The 20,235-nt window shown below is 43.4% G+C and overlaps 1 long non-coding RNA gene across 6 annotated transcripts in view; it reads left to right on the forward strand.

Annotated features, from left to right (window-relative positions):
• Nucleotides 1-73: 73 nt before the first annotated feature.
• LOC309533334 overlaps nt 74-20,235 on the forward strand; it is a 47,206-nt gene continuing 27,044 nt past the window's right edge. For 3 of the 6 annotated variants that reach the window (XR_014220126.1, XR_014220127.1, XR_014220129.1), the window contains exons 1-2: nt 74-136; nt 208-593. This is a non-coding gene — a long non-coding RNA (uncharacterized lncRNA). Of the gene's footprint in view, nt 160-207; nt 594-6,702; nt 6,813-10,431; nt 10,731-20,235 lie in introns of those variants that run through there. The other 3 variants (XR_014220130.1, XR_014220128.1, XR_014220131.1) reach the window with 3 other exon arrangements.

The raw sequence follows: 20,235 nt of genomic DNA on the forward strand, positions 1-20,235 counted from the left end.
GTTCAAGGATTTGAGGCCTGCTCCTCCCAACAGTCCTTCCAGGCAAGGAACGGGGTGAAGCGGCCACAACAGTTGAAGGATTTGAGGCCTAGTGCTCCCACTGTCTCTCCCCAGGCCAGGCCAGGAAGGCTGAAGTGTCCGAAACTTGAAAGATTTGAGGCCTAGTTCTCCAACTATCTCTCCTCAGACAGACAAGGAAGGCTGAAGTGGTGAAACTTGAAGGATTTGAGGCCTAGTTCTCCAACTATCTCTCCTCAGACCAGACAAGGAAGGTTGAAGCGGCTGAAACTTGAAGGATTTGAGGCCTAGTCCTCCAACTAGCTCTCCCCAGGCCAGGCCAGGCAGGTTGAAATGGCCGAAACTTGAAGGATTTGAGGCTATCTATCCCCCAAGCCAGGCCAGGAAGCATTGAAGAGGCCTAATTACTGACCTTCACACAACCTGAGGCCTTTTATTGAAGTGGGGGGAGGGGGAGAGAGAGAGAGAAGAAAAAGACTGTTTGTTTGGGTTGCACCACTTTGAATTGCAAGGGGTAGTTCACCCAAGGACTGCTCCTCACTACAGAAGCATTCCCTCCCCGCAGAAAACTAAAGGTGAGTCCAGACAGAAAGCTTTCTCCCTTCAATCTAGATTTCTATGTGCAGGGATTAATTAAAAATAAATAAATCAGGCAGGAGCTTGGAGTTCCTACCCGCATTCTGAAATGGTGCAGCCCACATTCAGGGTTATCATAACCTCTTTAGTGGGAACTAGTCCACAAACTGGTGCTCTGCCCTGAGATGGTTCTGGTTTTGTGTGGAGGAAAGCAGACTGGTGTTTATTCTAATTCTGTAGAACTCTCTCTCTAGGAAAAAACTAGCAAAAGCCTGACATTACCAACTTGTAGGTATCAGGTAAGAAATGTTGCATTTTGGGCCTGCGCCTTGTAATCTAATGCGATTTTTGTTGCTATTGGGTGGTGGTAGTTGTTGGCCTAGAGTGCCATTTTGCTTGCTTTATACGATTGTGCGTGAGACGTCGTTTTGGGTAAGAAAGGTGGGACTAAAAAATAATAAATAAAAATAGAATTGAATGCTCTAGGCTGCATATGAAAAGATGGGGAATGGTGAGGTCTGGTGTTAGGTATTAAGTAGGGTGTCCATATGTATTGTTTTTTAAAAAAAGAGGAACTGATTAACTGGTGCCCCTCCCCAAAAAAGGACGAAAGATGGCACATATCTGCGTAAATTTGCATTTGCTAATTCATATTTATAAATAACAGTTTAGAAACAGTTGCTGTGTTTTAAGTAGAAATGTAGTACATCTCATTGTATTGGGGGAGACCGACCTGCTTGTCTGCTCAGTCTGCTGTTGAGGTGCTAACTGTTAATGGGAAACTGCAAGGCCCCTACTCTCCTTTCTTTTCTTTGTAGTTTGGGAATTCCGTCCACAATAATCAATAGGGAAACCATTGATTTTGTACATCTGATCATTTATGCCTTCTGAATGTGAATTCAGCAGCCAGGTTGTTCATCAGGGCAAGAGAGTTTCTGCATATTGTATAGATCCTGGCCCACTGGCAAGTAGTTTCCAGGCCCAATTCAAAGTGCTGTTTTTGACTTATAAAGCCTTAAATGGCTCAGGACCTCCTCTCTCCATATGAACCTACCTGGACCCTGATATCATCATCTGAGACACGAGAGGTCCGGAGGGTGGCCATACAAGAACCGGCCTTTTCTGCAGTGGCTCCACTTTTGTGGAATGCTCTCCCCAGGTAGGTGCCAGGCAAAAACTCTCTTTTTCAACCAAGCCTTTGGCTGATTAACATCTTATACCCCTTTTAAATGTGTTTGGTGGGGGGCATATTGGTTTGTGTTTTTGTATTGCATTTTTACAATATACAAGTTTGTACAGTATACAGACTTAATAAGTAAAATAGCAAAGAGTAATGATATTGCTTCAATTTTAGCTTTAGCCCTGTACACCACTAGTTCGCATCCCCAAGAATTTACTCCCAGGAAACTAAGAAAAACAGTTCCTCACTCCTGCCATATGCCTTACTAAATCAGATGCTACCTGGATTATTGACTCATGATATCAGAACCTCAGTAGAAACCTTGTGTGTGGACATGTCCTAAAATTCACATATCTACCAAACTGCTGATGATACACAGCCAACAAACTACTCACACTGGTTTACTTCTGCTTAAATCGCTAGGACTCGACTACAATGTCCAAGTACTCTGATGTAAGTGGTCTGTGGACAGCAGCCAAAGTCAGCTCCACCACTTAATAAGAGAGAGGAAAGAGACGGCATTCTGAAATGAAACCTCATGATTGCATGTCATCCTCAATTAGGCATAAGGATAAAAGGCTAAAAATATACCCAACACCAATCCCGATTTAGGCTCATCTAGCACACTGTCTGCTTATCTTTTTTTTTTTTTTTTTAAGCAGATGTACTAATGGAATTCCACCAGCAAGAGTTGATCAAAACCACCATCATGCTTTTTTAAAAATGGACAAAATAAGTTAAAACAAACAATGCATACCAAACGCTCATGCCAAGAGCCTTTCTGTCAAATTGTTGGAGATACTAGCAGTTATTCAGCATCATTTGCAAATGTTTCCCTTTCTCTAAACATAAGAAGCATCCTTAATATAAACAACAGCTTCTCCCTTTAGAAATCCAAGGAGCCAGGGAAGCCATACAGCTGAAAAGGGAATGAATGAATCACTTACAGATATGGGTTTTGTTTTTTTATCCTGACCCTGTTATTTTGACAGCATAGGCTCTACCTTTTGCAAGTGCTTCGAGATGAACATCTTTAACACATAACCTCCTGTCATAGGAAATTATTTGTGATCATGATGCAGGCTGAAAGTCCCTAGCAAAGGTGGTGTGATTCGCAACACCATCTTGTTCTCTGGGATCTTGCTGCTTGTAACCACAACTACAAACACTCTTGTTTAACAGGAGGTTCCACCCTCTGGCCCAATCTAGTATCCGAAATCTACTCCCCCATGCCCTCCTTGAAGAGCTTTGGTGGAAAGAAATCTATTACAGGAAGGCAGCCCCTGGGGCCAGCACCTGGTTTATGTTAGCCTAATACAGAGTAGCCATTTATTTTTCTGTACCGCAGAATATACGAAGGCCTGTCTCTACTTTTCTCCATTCAAGGCAAAGGTAATAGACAAATTCTCTATTCCACCTTAAAATGTAGCATTTAGCAACAGAAAAAGATCAGCAAAATAATTGGCAATTGTAGTATTATGGCCTATTTTAGGGTTCAGTGTTTTAGTTATTGTTTAATTTATCAGCAGTTTTTTTAAAAGAACTAAGAAGGTACCCTAAGTAACCTCACATTGTTGTTGTTGTTGTTGTTATATTTAATGCAAGTACATGAAGGAATTCATGTACTAAAATTATTGGACCTGCTACATCATATGCACATGTTTGTCTAAAAACATGTTTCTCGTTTCACGACAGTTGCTTTTATATGTATGCAAAATTACCTGTTTGATCAAATAGTCAAACAAAACTATTTCAGTTAAATAATAATGTACTTTGGTGCGCAATATAGTTGGAAGTATGACCCCCTCACCCATCTGTTAGGGATTCTGTAGCTGTGGTTCCTGCATTGCAGGGGATGGGACTAGATGACCCTTGACACTCTATGACTCTATGAAATGACCTAAATATTTTGCAGCTCCAAATAGCTCATGCAGGACACTCATTTAATCTAACCAAAAAGCTGTCCATTGCAAGATCAGTACAGCTTTGGTGCTACTGTTCTGTAATTTTTGGAGGCCTGTTGCAAGTTAAGTTTGTGTGAGCTCAATTCACTTTGACAGTCAATGGCTGTTCGTAGCCATTAAAATGTAAAAGGCAGCCTAAGGATTTCAAACTAGCAAGATATTGTCTAGATTGGTATTTAGTGACAGTGCAATTAAATCGTGTTGTGTTTTACAAACGCAGTAAGCAAATCTCAGTGCAGAATCCCTTTAATTGCTTTGTGAAGCTTGGAATCTCCAGTGACCCCCCACTCCAGTTTTGAACTTTATATGGATGCTGTAGTCAAATGATATAGCACAAAGGTAGAAGGATAAATCCTGGGATTTGGGCTGGTAGTATAAAAGCAGGAACATTCTGGCTCTGACTACAGTGGCTGGTACATATTTACAGTGAGAAGGATTTTGGCTGCTCCCCGACTGTTACTGCCCACTGTGTTGCCAATGGATATTTGGATGCGTTTCTTAAACTTGCCTTGACATATGTATTCTGTTATAGGAGGGGTTTATTGTTATGAACTGACACCTACCCAGACCAGCTGGTCTCCAGCTAGGATTGTTTGCTACTGTTTCTTGCCATGCCCTGGTTGGCTCAAACTGCTTTTTTTTACAATTGCACGAGTTGTGGAAATTCAACAGGTGAAGTGTTTTCTAGCATGCTGTGATGGAATCAATTCCGTCTATTAGTATTGTGCCTCCGAAGCAGCTAACGGCATATGTTGCCACTTGCTGGAATAAATATGTCTGGCGGCAACCCTAGATATTACTCCTGTCTCTATAAAATATGTGGAAGAGCTTTCCAAATATAACAAGCAGACGTCAGATGAAGTGCAGGTTTGCTGGAAGTCTGGAGAGGAATTTATTGTAGTGCTTACTGCTTGTGGAGGGATGGGGACCCTTTGCACTTTGAAGATTCAGTCTATGGCAGGTGATGTGAAAGACTGCCTAGTATAAGGCAGTTGTCTATGTCCCTGTCAGTTAAAGGTAAAGTTGCAATAAGGTGAGGATCTGGAGGTCTTGCACACAGTAGTCTCCCAATAACTGATGCAGATATTGTTTGATGCAGCAGATGTAGCATCAAAAGGGGATAGCTCAATTGGTTAGAGTGTGGTGCTGATAATGCCCAGGGTTGCAGGTTTGATCCCAGTATGGGGCAGCTTCATATTCCTGCATGGCAGGGGGTTGTACTAGATCAGGCTTCCTCAGTCTTGGCCCTCCAGATGTTTTTGGCCCATGATCCCTAGCTAGCAAGACCAGTAGTCAGGGATGCTGGGAATTGTAGTTTCAAAACATCTGGAGGGCTGAGGTTGAGGAAGTCTGTACTAGATCATCCTAAGGGTTTCTTCCAACTCTATAGTTTTATAGAGTTTTATAGAGCAGCGATAATGGAGCAGCGAGATCAATATGATGTTGAACGAATGGACTCACAGAGGACCACACAATGTGGGCCAAGAAACTAAAATGTAATCAAAGTCAGTATTTATTCATTTTATATTTATTTATCCCACTCTTCCTTCTGAAGAAGCCCAAGTATTCTTAGTGAGTAGGACCCTTGAGCCTACAACACGGTACAACTTATTTTGGACAGGGGTTCACAGTTCTGGAGTTCTCTTTGGACCATCCCTTGCTCCTGTAGATTCAGAGGCTAAATCTATATGCAATATATAATAGCAATCTCGATGATAGTTGTAGTGGTTGTCATCAGGAGTGCTTTTGCAGTTTAGCTAGTGAGCCAACTGCATCTGTTCCTGGAGAAGGAAGACCTGGGTGTGGTCACAGTAGTATGAGCTAATAATTGGAGTAGCTTAGAAGATCCGCTGCATGGATTTCACAGTAATTAGCATCTGTTGTTAGTGACCAAGCCAGCCAAAGTTCAAGGAAGTCTGGATAAAAGGAGAGCACAATTCACCATAATATTGTTCCATTTTAAAATAAATCAAACACTTGTTCATCCTCTGTGCCCAACTAACATGTATACTAGTATAACTCTTGGAGAAATCCTTATAGGTATGGAAAATTAAATTTCTTTATGAAGAAGCCTATAGGGAGTGGGGAAGGTGTGGCCTCCAGAGGTTGGTTGACAGAAATTCCCATCATCTGGAGGGCCACAGGTTCCCTACCCTTGCTCTAGGTCAGAGGTCGGCAGCCTAAGGCCCATGGGCCACAAGCAGCCCATGGGAGTCATTTAACCGGCCCATGAGCTGCCCCTGAACCGAATCGCCCACTTGACGAGCCCCCATGCGCTGCTCTAAACCAGCATGGCGTGGGGACTTGCTTCTGTGGTGCCGAAAATTGTGGCTGCGCAGGTGCCTGAAATCACAGATGGGTGCAATCCGCCCCACGGAGGGATCTCCGCTGGAGTGAACCGGCTCAGGCAAAGTAAACCTTGCCAACCCCTGCTCTAGGTGATGGAGACTGAAACAGCCAGACACCATAAATACAACTATTAATAAATAAAACCAGCTGAATCATAGGGCAAAACTGGGCTGCTTAAGACACACAGAGCTTCGGGTATCTTTGTGTCTCTTTACTTTCTGTTTTGCAACACTTGATACTGTACAAACAATGCATGAAATTGGTGTCTTAGGGGCAGAAAGATGCCCAGTCCAGTTATGTCATTCCACTGTCTAGTTTGTTTTCAGTCCAGGTAGGTGATTTGTATCTGCCAATGGTACTGGTTATAAACTATTGTTATGATAGATGATCATTCCCGAAGGATCCTCTTAAGGAAATAATTCAGTAGGTGAACATCATTATGAGGTGTCGCTGCCCACCTGACCCCTGGTTGGTTGGTTGGTTGCATTGCTGTTGCTTACCAAGAGGTAGCGGGACAAGGCAGGGGACAGGTTAGTTCAGTGCAAATGTAGCAAAGGTTAGGAGCCCTAGATTGGATCTGCCATTGTGTCTGTACCACACCCCTCTATCTTCCAGTAAGGAGCATCAACATGGTCAGGTGAGCAGAGTCACATCTACACACCCATATCTTCTGCAGCTGAAATCATGTGATGGATTTGAGGCATACCAATACATTTCTGATTCAGGTAACTGAATGCATCATTTTAAAATTTCTAATTGCTGTTGGTTAAACCACAGAGCCTAGGGCTTGCCGATCAGAAGGTCGGCGATTCGAATCCCACAACAGCGTGAGCTCCTGTTGCTCTGTCCCTGCTTCTGCCAACCTAGCAGTTCGAAAGCACGTCAAAGTGCAAGTAGATAAATAGGTACCACTCTGGCGGGAAGGTAAACGTCGTTTCTGTGCGCTGCTCTGGTTCACCAGAAGCGGCTTAGTCATGCTGGCCGCATGTCCCGGAAGCTGTACACCAGCTCCCTCGGCCAATAAAGCGAGATGAGCGCCGCAACCTAGAGTCGGTCACGACTGGACCTAATGGTCAGGGGTCCCTTTACCTTTACCTTAATCTCCACAGTGGATATGTGCAAGGAGCTCCAGCCCATATGGACCCTCCTCACTAGTAGGTATGGATGAGAAATATGTTTAGTTTGCATTTCATACACACATGCCTAATTTGTGCCTCCAAAACCAATACATAAACCAACAGAGAGCCAGTGTGGTGTAGTGGTTAAGAGCGGTAGTCACCTAATCTGGGGAACCGGGTTCGCGTCTCCGCTCCTCCACATGCAGCTGCTGGGTGACCTTGGGCCAGTCACACTTCTTTGAAGTCTCTCAGCCCCACTCACCTCACAGAGTGTTTGTTGTGGGGGAGGAAGGGAAAGGAGATTGTTAGCCGCTTTGAGACTCCTTAAAGGGAGTGAAAGGCGGGATATCAAATCCAAATCCAAACATGCAGCTTCCCTTCAAATTTCACATTTTTCCAAGTTTTGTGATGGTTCTTCAACCCCAAAATAAATACAAATTCATATGCACACAAAAATATTTATATTAGTGAGAAAACATAGAACTGCATTAAGTTAGGGGACATTGCTTGCACAATGTGTATATTTGGTAAAATTGCATACAAAAATTATATATATTAGGGGAAATGTGCATGAAAAGGAGTGTGAATTTTCATGTACAGTTTTGTGGTTTTTTAATCGCATACTGATGCAAAAATAGGCTGACTTGAAACTATGATGGGGGGGAGGGAAAACTGAAATTGACAGATTCGTCCATTCCTACCCACTTGTCCACACATACAGATGTTTGCACGTTGTATAGGAATATCACATGGGAAAATGTTCCTGAATTTCTGTGCGCCGCTTCCCGTCTGTGCATTGCAGAGCCAGACTGGGAATGGGAAGCTGTTGACTAGCTTCCAGCAAAAGTTAGACTGCCTTGTTGCCTCAGACTAATGACTGTGTTGTCCATCATCCTGTTTCAACAGCAGCCAGCCAGATGCTTGTAGAAACATATGGACAGAGCATAAAGATAATAGGCGTTCTTTGTTGTTTGACTGCTTTTTGGAACGTCAAGTATGGGGAGCTGCCTTTTATCAGGTCTTTGTTCATTTAGCCCAGTGTTGTCTACTCTAATTGGCAGTGGGCATGGCTTCAGGCAGAGGGTATTTCTCATCAACAGCAATTTGATTCTTTTTTTTACAACTGGAGATGCCAGGCATTGAACCTGAGACCTCAACCCCTAAGCTATGGATCCTCCCATAACAGACTGTTGCCGCAGTACTCTGTTATGTACTTGCTCCCAACTGAATCTTGCCATCCTGTGGGTGCAAAAAGTTACACAGGAACAGCTTGCCAATATACCTGCAGAAAACAATTAAACAAATATAACACAACAATACTTTTGCCCACTACTGATGCCACTAGAATGGACTGGCAGCTGTGTGTCATAACAATAAGTGTTTTATGTGTAAAATTGGCCCAGCTCAGGGCAGGAGATGAAATTCAAAACCTGTTCTGTTACCTCCTGTTACATCTTTATGCTAGACCTACCAGGGGTCTGTAGCCTTGATTTTGGCAGATAAATACCAGCACACACAACATCCCTCCTGCAATCCACAGACCATGTGAGACTGCATTCCCTCCAGGCTGTCTGTGCCAACTGCTTTCTCTCTTGCGTGATCCCAACCAATCTTTCCCTCTCCTTCTTATGCCAATTTCCATTACCATCTTGAGTTTTGAACCTTCCTCTTTGTCTCTCTCACTCCTACCTCTTATTTAATGGGTAGATGTTGTTTTGCTTACTCTCTCACTCTCCCCTTAGTTTTGCCTCCCATCCTTTACACATGCGCTATAGTGGCAAGCCTTCACTGACACAAGTGCAATGCAATGTAGTAAAAGATTGGATCTTAGGATTGCGGCATTGATTCCTCAGCCTGTCTCCCTGGAATATGATCCTTAAGCCAATTTCAGTTCCTTAAAAAAAAAAAAAAGTTTAAGTATCATCTGTTTCTTCCTTGAGATTTCAGATTTATGTAAAAATGGAAGCTCTATACGCTGTTTTTCTTTTGCATTAGGATTCTGTCCAACTTCCAATTCCCAATTTAGATTACATGCTCAGAAAGCAACTCCAAACGTTTACTGCGTTTGAAGGTCACAGCGCTATTGATTGATTTCCAGTTATAATGTATGTTGTCCTAACATAAGGAGCGGGTGAGGGTTTGCATGCCTGTTTTTTCTTCTCCAAAATCTGGACTAAATCCAAAAATGTGAGGATCAAAGCATCTGGACTTGTTGCTTTTATGTTTGGCACATAAAGAGGCTGGCAGTCCCCAATGTGGTCTTGGCTGGGCTCAAGTTGTTTTCCTTCTCTGATGTGAAACAGTTGGGACTCACAGACCCTCCAACACTTAAAGTGGACTAAATAAAAACTGGCTTTTAAACTTGCCAAGTGCATGAAAGTGCCAGTCCCTACAGTTTTTCAAAAGTTATTAGCTATGGCATGCTTTTTCCCTTTCCTTTTCTTATTTTTTAATGAAAATATGTTCTATAAAATTGGACATTTGCTTGGGAAATAGGTAAACTCATTTCACAAGTCTCAAATTATTGTTTTTGATCTGGCTTCAGTCTCTCTGGTCAGTTGGATAATGTGATGCCCACATGTCTTTGATAACTTCAACGGAGCCGAAATTGCCTCTGGCTTTTACTACAGCAGACCCGCCCCTTATTTTGCAATGTGTGAAGTTCTTGAGAAGGTGGTGGTCAAGTGGAAAGAGTTGCATGTGGTTACTGAGGGTGGGTTCAGAGGTTTGCTGTCACTTCCTTTACATGGAGTGTCCTTAGCAGCCAGGGACACAGCCAGTGTGAAATAAGGAATGCCTGACCTGATGTGCCTTGGTTAAACTGCTGCTTCCTGGTAGCAATTTGTGAGAGTGTGGGAGCCAAAAATGTACTGTGCAGTCATGCTGGGATAGATCAGGATCAGATGATACTTTCCTCCATGCAGTTTCACTGGACCATGAACATACATAATATATGCTGAACCCAAGTCATTGTGGATACAGCCCCAGGGAATGCAGGAAACTACCATGTATACAGTATGCCCAACTGTGTGACTGGACCCTATATCTGCTAGGCAATGGATGCTTCTGCTAGGACTCTATTGTCCAATCTGATAAACTGTTTTGGTTATGTATCACCACATAGGGCCAGTCGCTAAGTTTTCCAACAATTAATCCAGCACATTGATCTGCAGACCCCTTGTGCCTTTGTAATTTCTGTGGTTACTCCTGATTGCATCTTCCACAGGTCAGATATGAATGGCGGGAGCATCTACACAATGTCATTTTCAGTGGCTACATTCTAACTCTGTAATATCTTCCTTTTGGAAGAAAATTATTCATGTACTTAACCTTTGGAAGAGCTTTACTTTTGGCCAACCAGCTGGGAACAAGGAATGTCCATGCTAGCTAGATATTTATAATGTAATAAAATGCCATGAACATACAGGAGAATCTTCAATACAATTTCAGTATATAAATAATGGGTCTACAGGCTGTGACTATTGCTTGTCTGGTAGCCTGTTGTTGTTATTATTATTATTATTATTATTAATTCAACTTATACAGCCTATAAATCAGTGATATCTGTCTCTTTATTTACGTATTTTCTTTCTTCGTATTATCGCTAGAAAAACACTGTTCAAATGCATTCTTTCCACATAAAATAAGTTCAGAAAATAGCTTAGTCCAGTACTAACACTTAGTCACAATACCAAGTCGTATTTTAAAAAAGAAAGTTTTGATTACAATATACAGTACAAATAAATAAGCATATGTGCAATTGTGTTCTGGGTGCAATGTTTAGCAGTGAGATTTCTGGTTTTATGGGTCCCATGGTTAAAGCTGACACTGAGGGTGTGAGAACAGGTAGAAGCAGTGATTAATCCCCCGAGCACCTTTAGTACTGAAACATTCTGTTTTATCTCAGAGGAATTTCATTCAAATGGCAAACTCTGTTGTTGGATAAAATATTGGCTATTGTCTCATACCATAATAAACGGTTAAATGAGGCGTTTTTATTGAAATGAAACCTGCCACATGCACAGTAGGAGAGAATATCCAGTTACAGCCATGTAACCATGTCAACTCGGTTCCACTAGATGCAGTGGGGCTTACTCCCTTACTAACCTGCAGTTAATTTGCACACTTAATATCCATGACAATATAAGAGGGGACCCAGCAGCCTAGTGCATAGAGTTTGACACAGTGTTAGAAGATTTGGGTTCAAATTCACGTCTACTGTAGAATCTACGAGTCATTTTAAAAGTGCATTTAATTAACTACATATTACAGTGATTTACACACCACCTTTCAGGATCCAAGTATCAAAGATGCATTAATAAAAATCTCAATCACCATAATAATGATTTTCCAATTGATTTATATCCCACCTTTTCATCCAAGGAACGCATGGTTGTGTGCATGGTTCTCCCCTGCTTATTTAATCTCCACAACAACCCTGTGGAGGTAGGTTAGGCAGAGAGGCAGGGACTGGCCCAAGGCGTGTGTGCTTCATGGCCAAGTTGGGATTAGAACCCAGGTCTCCCAGGCCCTAGTCTGGCACTCTAACCATTATACCACATGGTCTCTCATAATTCATCAGGCTCCTTTCCACAGGCCAATTGGTGTGTCCGGGGGGGAGCAAGGGTGTAGTTCTGGTGGAGGAGACCCCAAGGTCTTCTTTGCTTTCCTTTTTCAACAGGAATCCTCCCCCCCCCACACACATTGGGGAAGGCTAAGCCAGAACTTTAGGAAATCCAGCAGTTCTGCCCCTTTTCACATCTGTGAAGCAGGCATATGAGCCTAAACCCAAATATGTTGTATGCTGTTACTCTTTTACCTATTAACAATCTGCAGGGAAGGGTTATAGGAATCGGTCATATCACAAACATGTTTATGTCCGCATGAAATGTCACGTTGCATGCCCAGCGCTGGCGCCCTTCCTGATGGGTCCATATGTCTATATTATTCAATGAAAATCCTGCACAATGGCCAGATACATTCAGGTGGATTGTTGGAAAGGGAGGACAGTAGTCCAGGAAGCACAGAGACACTGCAACTAGTCTGTCAACACTTGAAAAATCCATTACGAAGTTCAAATAGGAAAGCAGGTTATGGAAACATCAGCTTAAGACAAACGTTTCCAGTCACTAGGACTCCATTCATTATATGCCTGAGTGGTTCCAGGAACAACAGAAAGAAAGCTATGCGGTATTATAATGCCAAGTACAAGAAAGGCAGTACGGATGTTCTCTTGAATCTCACTCGTGGCAATCTCCAATTTTTCATGCTTCCCCTGCTTTGACCTGCTGCTTGGTCTCCCTCTGGAGTTTGGTGCTGATGGCTTGTCTTTGATCAAAGTGCTGCCACTTTCAGTGGGCACAGTGTGGGAGGAAGTCAATTTAGCACCCTTTCAGTGAATAAATACCGCCTGGCTTTATTTACCCACAGTGTCACTTTCTGGAGAAACACCAATTCTTTGCCTGACCAGGCCTCTGTTTATATATTATCCAGCGTAGCGATCATCTTGTGATTGCTCTCACCCTACACCCAGTAGTGTATGAAGGAAGTTTCTGATGCCCACAAAATAAAACACAGTGAATGAATGAATAATATAGGAGGACCAGCTTGTATTTTACTAGTCAAATAAAAATAAAATATTTGTATTTGCAGATACTAAAATTAGTTGCTGGCATCCGTTTGTCTCAAGAGACAATAGAGTTCGCCTCCAGGAGTGAAGTCAAACCCTTGCGTTAGCAGCACCAAAGTGACCTCCCTGGGACACAAGCCTGGACATTGTGCATGGAGATCCTGGGCTGACAGAACCCCTCTTTCGGCCTGGATGCAAATTCTATAGGTAAAAAAAAGTAAAGGACCTCTAGACTGTTAAGTCCAGTGAAAGGCGACTATGGGGTTGCGGCGCTCATCTTGCTTTCAGGCAGAGGGAGCCGGCGTTTGTCCACAGACACCTTTCGGGGTCATGTGGCCAGCATGACTAAACCACTTCTGGTGCAACAGAACACTGTGACAGAAATCAGAGCTCATGGAAACACCGTTTACCTTCCCGCCGCAGTGGTACCTATTTATCTACTTGCACTGACATGCTTTCAAACTGCTAGGTTGGTAGGAGCTGGGACAGAGTAGTGGGAGCTCATCCTATTGCAGGGATTCAAACTGGTAGCCTTCTGATTGGCAAGCCCTTGAGGCTTAATGGTTTAGACCACAGCGCCACCTGTGTCCCTATAGGAAACACGGAAAGACAGGGAAGGTGTACTGGAGGTGGCATCACTCTGTACTTCCCCAAAATGAGGGGATTACTAAAAAGGAAGTTGGAAGGCAAAGTCAAGAGGGTCAGATCTCCCCTGAATGCTTGGATGTTGTTTAAAACCACCAGAATACATTGGGCTTGATGGACAAATACATTGCTTCTTATGCACTATGGTTGTTGTTGTTTGTATATACAGTATGTAATTACTTAGGGTCATTGAAGGGACACAGGTTGCATGGTCCAAACCATAGAGCTCTAGGGCTTGCCGATCAGAAGGTTGGCGGTTCGATTCCCTGCAACCGGGTGAGCAACCGTTGTTTGGTCCCAGCTCCTGGCAACCTAGCAGTTCGAAAGTGCAAGTAGATAAATAGGTACCGCCCTGGCGGGACAGCAAACGGTGTTTCTGTGCGCTGCTCTGGTTCGCCAGAAGCGGCTCAGTCATGCTGGCCACATGACCCAGAAGCTGTACTCCAGCTCCCTCGGCCAGTAAAGCGAGATGAGCGCTGCAAAACTTGAGTCGTTCACGACTGGACCTTACGGTCAGGGGTCCCTTTTATTACAGTGTCAAGATGATAAAGTATAGTTTGAAATCTGTATTAGTGTTGAATACAGGTAAACGTAATACTGGGAAAGCATGCATCCACATTATGCCAAGAGGAAAATCGAAACCATGGCATAGCCTTACTGTGATTATCTTCGTGACTTGTTTCCATCACTGTGAAGAAAACATGAGCAGCCTTTAGCAAATCCAAGTTTGATCAGGGGAGCTCTTTTGAAAGAAAGTAAGAAATTTCCAAACTTTATACTAAAACCCCGACAGTCAGGATTAATAAAACAACATGCACATAGCAAGAACAATATCATCATTGCTAATCAACAATGAGAAATGTTGCCTGCAAGTCTAAACAGACCACAAGAATGTTGGAAAGAGTGAGTTTTTGCTATAGCTTGTGGTGAGGGAAGAACATTTGCTTATGCTCATAGTTGGCTAGATAGAAGAAGAAAAGGCGTGTTGCTGCTCTGTGAAGGCATTGTGCTTGCTTGGCCTCATATCCAACATGATTCTGATTTTCAAAAGCATAGGCAGAAACCTCAGGATTGAGGTGGGCACCTGGTAACTGTCTCCCCTGCATAACTTAAGTTTTACGAAGTGCAACTTTATACAGGAAGTTATCAACTGGGAAGGTATGTAACCTACCAACTGAGAAGTTTATGGTTAAAATCAGAGCCTGAAAGGAAACTGGTCATAAGAAAGAAGATGAACCAGTTTCCTCAGGTATCTTTCAGCCCCCAAATCAGCAAAATTCAGCTTGAAATGGCTAACTCTTTATTCTGCTGGCCTAATATTTTGATGAGGTCTGGGGACACAATACAAAAGCATCCTGTGAAAGTATGTCATTTCTCAAGGGGGCAGAGTGAGACTCGGGTTAAAGCAGTTTTAACATTGACTAGCACCTTCCAGGGCCTCCCCATCAGGCACCAGCCATCTCTGTTGTGGGGAGCCAATGACTCGTTGCAGCTTCAATGAAGGGCCTGTGGCAGGGTCAGGACCATATTCTGTTACCTTATGAGGGCCAAATGCCAATACAGTGGTACCTCAGGTTACAGATGCTTCAGGTTACAGACTCCGCTAACCCAGAAATAGTACCTCTGTTTAAGAACTTTGCTTCCGGATGAGAACAGAAATCGCGTGGTGGCGGCACGGCGGCAGTGGGAGGCCCCATTAGCTTAAGTGGTACCTCAGGTTAAGAACAGTTTTAGGTTAAGAACGGACCTCCAGAATGAATTAAGTTCTTATCCCGGTGTACCTCTGTAGTGGATGTAGCCAAAGACAAAGAGGGTGTGGCAATGGATGTGACCCCTACCTTTGTACAGTAGGCTACATTCCAGCCATACCAAAGCCATTGGTTTCTGCACCCACCCACACTGTTCAGTGACACATTCCAGCCTAGCTGTCATGGACTGGTTGGATGCAGAGGAATAGTGGGAGGAACCTGGTGGGGAACCACTGAGGGAAGAAGGCTCAGAGCCCAGGGAGTGGTGGTGGGACAACAATGAAGAAGATGGAGAAGACTGGGAAGAGGTGTGGAAACTGATGAGGTAACAGGGCTTCATGAGCTGGGAGAGTCTGTGGCAGACAGAAGGCAATAATCAGAGACAGAAGCTAAAGCAAGAGGGTAGGAGGAGGGAGGTCAAGAGGCAGAGATGAATCAGGTTGGTGAAGAAGCAAGGATGTCTCCCTCCTGCTATCCCCCTTTGTCTCAGAATCAGAAGAGACATGAAAAGGGCAGAGGAGAGGTTAGCTGCATGCAGGCACAGTCTCTGATGACTTGGAAGACCACCAGGAATGAGCTGCTCTGCTCATTAGGGCTTTTGTTCAGCCAGAGCTCACTTGGACCCAGCTCCGTCACCTCTCAGGTTGATGCCATTGCCCTTCTAAGACAACCAAGGGAGGTGTTCATGGTGAGTTTTGGCACATCTTTTTCTAGAAAAATAACTTTGGGCCTCAAGTTGTGGAGATTGTGGTTTTGATATAAAGAGTTAACTCCATCTTTGAGCTACATGATTACTGACCGGCATGCTCCTATGGCACTGGCAAAAGCACTTGAGCTGGTGAGGCATGTTGCTTGCAGAGGGGCCAAGAACTAGGGCTAAACACAGGGGCCTTAAGGGCTTCATTTGGCCTCCAGGAGCACACCCCTGAGCTATGGAGTTTAGGGAATAGATGTGGTTTGTTTTTTTAAGCAAACCACAAAAGCTCTCCCAACCTCCCCTGTCCCATTTGCCATCTCTAGCCCCACTGACTCACCCACCAAGTCCAGCATGGATCATAGCTGGCTGAGACTTGTGCTGATGCCAGCTGAGGTGTTAGCACTGCCCACTCCCCTGGAGGGCCTGCAGCTTGTGAAACCTCATTAAATAAAGAAAAACACACAGCAATCCCTTAGCCTTTTCAAAAACCTCATAATCAGTATTAATACTACTTTTCTGGTGCCAGATGACGTGGATTTTATTTATATCACACTGTATCAGTAATTAGCGAGGCATTATTGAGCTATATGCTTCTTACTTTTGTAGTAGATGATTTAATGTTGTAAAAAATAAAAACCCCGACAGAACAGTTGTGAAACTAACATAGTGCCATAGGTCCAGAGGTTTTCTCTGGTACCAGCGCAGAACATGTGCATCAAATGAGATGCAGGGTTTTATCCAACTCAGTTTTATTTGATCAGACCTTAAATGTCCTTTCAGATGTTGGTGGTAAGTGACACATTAAAAGTTCCTTGCAAAATTCATCTGTATGTAAACATTTTTCCTGATGTTCTGGCATCATGACGTCTAAAGGGAGATAAAGGGTAGACACAATAGCAGTCTGCAAATATATGAATTTTGCCATTTTCCCCATTTGTCATTATAAAAGTTTAAGGGGAAATTCAAATTCACATCTTTATTTACTTGCCTTGAGAAACTTCAGTGTTTTTGGCTTGCTGGCCATGTTTGCTTATTTGCAGTTTGGGGAGGTTTCCTGTTATAAGATCATTACGATTTAGAAGGGATCTTGGTGATCATCTAGTCTAACCCTTTGCTCAGCGCAGGATCTGCAAAGCAGGATGCTGTGACTATATCATCCCCGACATTGCCCAGGCTCTTCAGCACGTGAGAGCCCACCATCTCTCAGATCAGTCTGTTCCAGTGTTGAACAACACTTGCCATTAGGAAGGTTCTCTGAATCTTTAAATGATTCCCTTCAGTTTCCACCCAAGAGATGGTCCTTCAGATATTTGAAGAGCGCTGTTATGTCTAACCTTAGTCTTCTTTTCTCCCAGCTGTGCATACTTTGCTCTTTCAGTTGTTCTGAATGGTTGTTACTTGGTTTGGTTGTATTTTAACTTTGATTTCTGTTTGTTTACATATTTGGGGAATGTTCAGCAAATCCTCAAAGGAGGATTTTTAAGGCAAATTAGGGTCAGCCCTTCTTTTCACAATGGCAAAGACTTCAAGAAATGGTGTACTGCATTCTGTAGTGGTGCTACTTCCTCTGTGGCAATGCCAATAGTACGGACACAGGCAAAGGGAAAGGCAATTTGCCAAATACTCCAGAATGGTAAAGATCATCAATCCAGGCTCAACTGACCCCAGTTGCAGCCTGATGTAATGGAGATGAGATGAAGGCTTGCAGTTGTTTTGCTTCTTAGATACACATGAGCATATGTCATGCAAATGGGCCACGCACATGAATCGCTGCCAGATGAGTCCCATGAAGTGAAAGCTGCAATCTGGAGTATTACAGTTTAGAAGTCTGTCAGGAATCATGCCATATGCATGGCCAGTCTGTGTGCTTGCCCACGTATGCAGTCTTGGGAAGCACTCTGGAAGTTATCTCATGTCTTGTCAGGTATGGTTCCAAGCTCTCTTTGTTACAGGAACTAATCAGAGAGACCCAGTATGGTGTTCTAAACACTTCATGATTTTCAGTCGGATGTATGCTTTAGGTTGATCAAAATTTCCGTCCTTTTGTAGTGGAAAGAGGAGGGCTGGTATGGCAATAACATATATGGAAAATAGTCACAAACCATTTATAAGTCCCTGATTGTTAACAGGTGGTTCTTGCAAAAAAGGAGATGATAATGGCATTTCTGCTCCCCTCCTCTCCCCCCAAAATGCTTATTGTCTCCAGTGTGGTACCTTTTAGTCTTTGCAATGGAATAAAAAACAAAACCATTTAACACCACTCTCTTTTGTGTTTGTTCACATGGGAAATGCATGTTTAGTAAGTGTGATCTGTAGGTTTCTCAGAAATGACATGTGGCAATGAAAAGTGCAGTGGAGTTCAACATCAGTGGCTACCTAGATGCTTGTGGGAAGCTTGCAAGCAGGAGCTGAGTACAACAGCAGGTAGCATTCAGAAGCATACTGACTTCGACAGTGGAGGCAGAATATAGCCATCAAGTTTAGCAGCCATTGATTATGCAGTGATTAAAAGTTGCTTAAATTCTTCTTAGCTGAAAGAACACTTTGTGGCAAGAGCTTCTTTTATCATAAATAACCACGCAGAGGTAGAACACAATATTCCTACACTCACCAAATGATGGCCATGCATAGGCATTTAGACTCTGCTTGTCTGTCTTCCATTGGGTTACCAAAGTCACATGACTGGTGAGGTTCTTGCCAGATTGCTTCACCTCTTTTTTTCCTAGCTTGCAAGGTGGCTAGTGGATTCTGGGAAATTCCGCTGTGGACACAGCCAAATGGCGATAGCCTCTAAATCTTCTTGTATTAGTAGCAGGATGGCTTGCTGAAGATGGATTTTATAACCGTGGGGCACCATAGATAGATGCACAACTCATCCCAGGGTAATCTTACTAATCGTTTTAGAGTCTCTTAAAGTAATGAAGATTATATCAGTGTCAATGGATTTCGAAGAGATAAATCTCCAGTGGGAGTGCAAATGCAGCTAAATTCTGCTGCTGTCAGATAGCAAGGGCACATACATTACTGGTTGCTGGCAAAGTATCTGCTCATACATAAAACATATTGCAATCAAGCTGCATCATCCACTTTTACTACCAAACTTGAATGGGGTGGGAAGTAAATTGGTGGCAAAAGCTTGTGGAGCTTAGAAGATATACTTTCTAAATTGCTCACTATTTTCCTGGACAGTTTTTCATTTTGGGGTGTGGGTATAAAAGTATTTTAGTGTTTGGGAAAATGAGAGGTTGATGGTAGAGGTTGACTTTGGCACAGTATCATGGGCGGATGATGAGATGTCTTCTCATTATAAGGACTGGACATAGGCAGGGGAAAAATACAACGCTGCCAAAAGCTGGAGTTTTCTGAGAATTATGATACAAACATGAGCTTCATTCTGCACTAAAGACAGCGGAGACAGATTTAATACATTTTGACTACTATTGAAATGCTGATGTAACAGAGTTCTTTCAATCATCATCATCTTGTGTATCAAGTGATTGATATAGCACATTAGTGTTCAAAGGTCGTCTCTCACACACACTCAATAATCTTTACAACCTTGGAAAAGTAGTGTCATGCTCCTTCTGGGCTATTTTGTCCGCCTTTGATCCCCACCCTGCGCTCAGCTCTCATCTGTGGCTCCTTGAAGCATGTCCACACTCCAAGAATGGCTTCGACTGACTGGCTTAAACCAGTTGAGGGCAGCCGATTGGTCTCAAACCCTCATTGAGTTAGAGACATCAACTGCATGCAAAGACAGGCTCTGGCGGATTGAGCGGATAAGGCCAATAGTGGTTCCAGTGGTCAATAAAGTGGTTTCTGTACGTGCTGTAGTGGGAAATGAGGGGCAGTTCGGGTTCAGCAACCTGGGAAGGTAGCCCATCTAGCAGAAGGAAAACTGATCCTAAACCTTCGCTGCCTTGCAGGATATCTTTGGGAGGAGAAAAGGCTAAGGAGTAAATCCTACACAAATCCGGAGTGGAGACCCTAAGGCAGTTGGATGGCAGCTGGAACACCTCTTTCCAGCAACTCCTGCAGCCAAGCTGATGCCAAACGTATTGCTCTGCTTTCCTTTCCATCAGCAAGGCCAAAATCTGGGCAGCCCTGGACCTCTATACACACTGCCCAGGCTTGCACCCCAGGAAGGTTGCTTTCATGCTGCTAACGAAGCATTTTGACTTCACCGCCACCCGAGTCGCACTCTATTGTCTGAGACAGTCAGATGCCACCAAAGTATTCTATCCATATTGCAGATAGGTGGGACGAAAGCTAAGACCATCTACAGAATTTATGGTAGAATTAAAACATTCT

Source organism: Podarcis vaucheri (assembly GCF_965113315.1).
Source record: "Podarcis vaucheri genome assembly, chromosome: 5".
NCBI classification, from domain to species: domain Eukaryota; kingdom Metazoa; phylum Chordata; class Lepidosauria; order Squamata; family Lacertidae; genus Podarcis; species Podarcis vaucheri.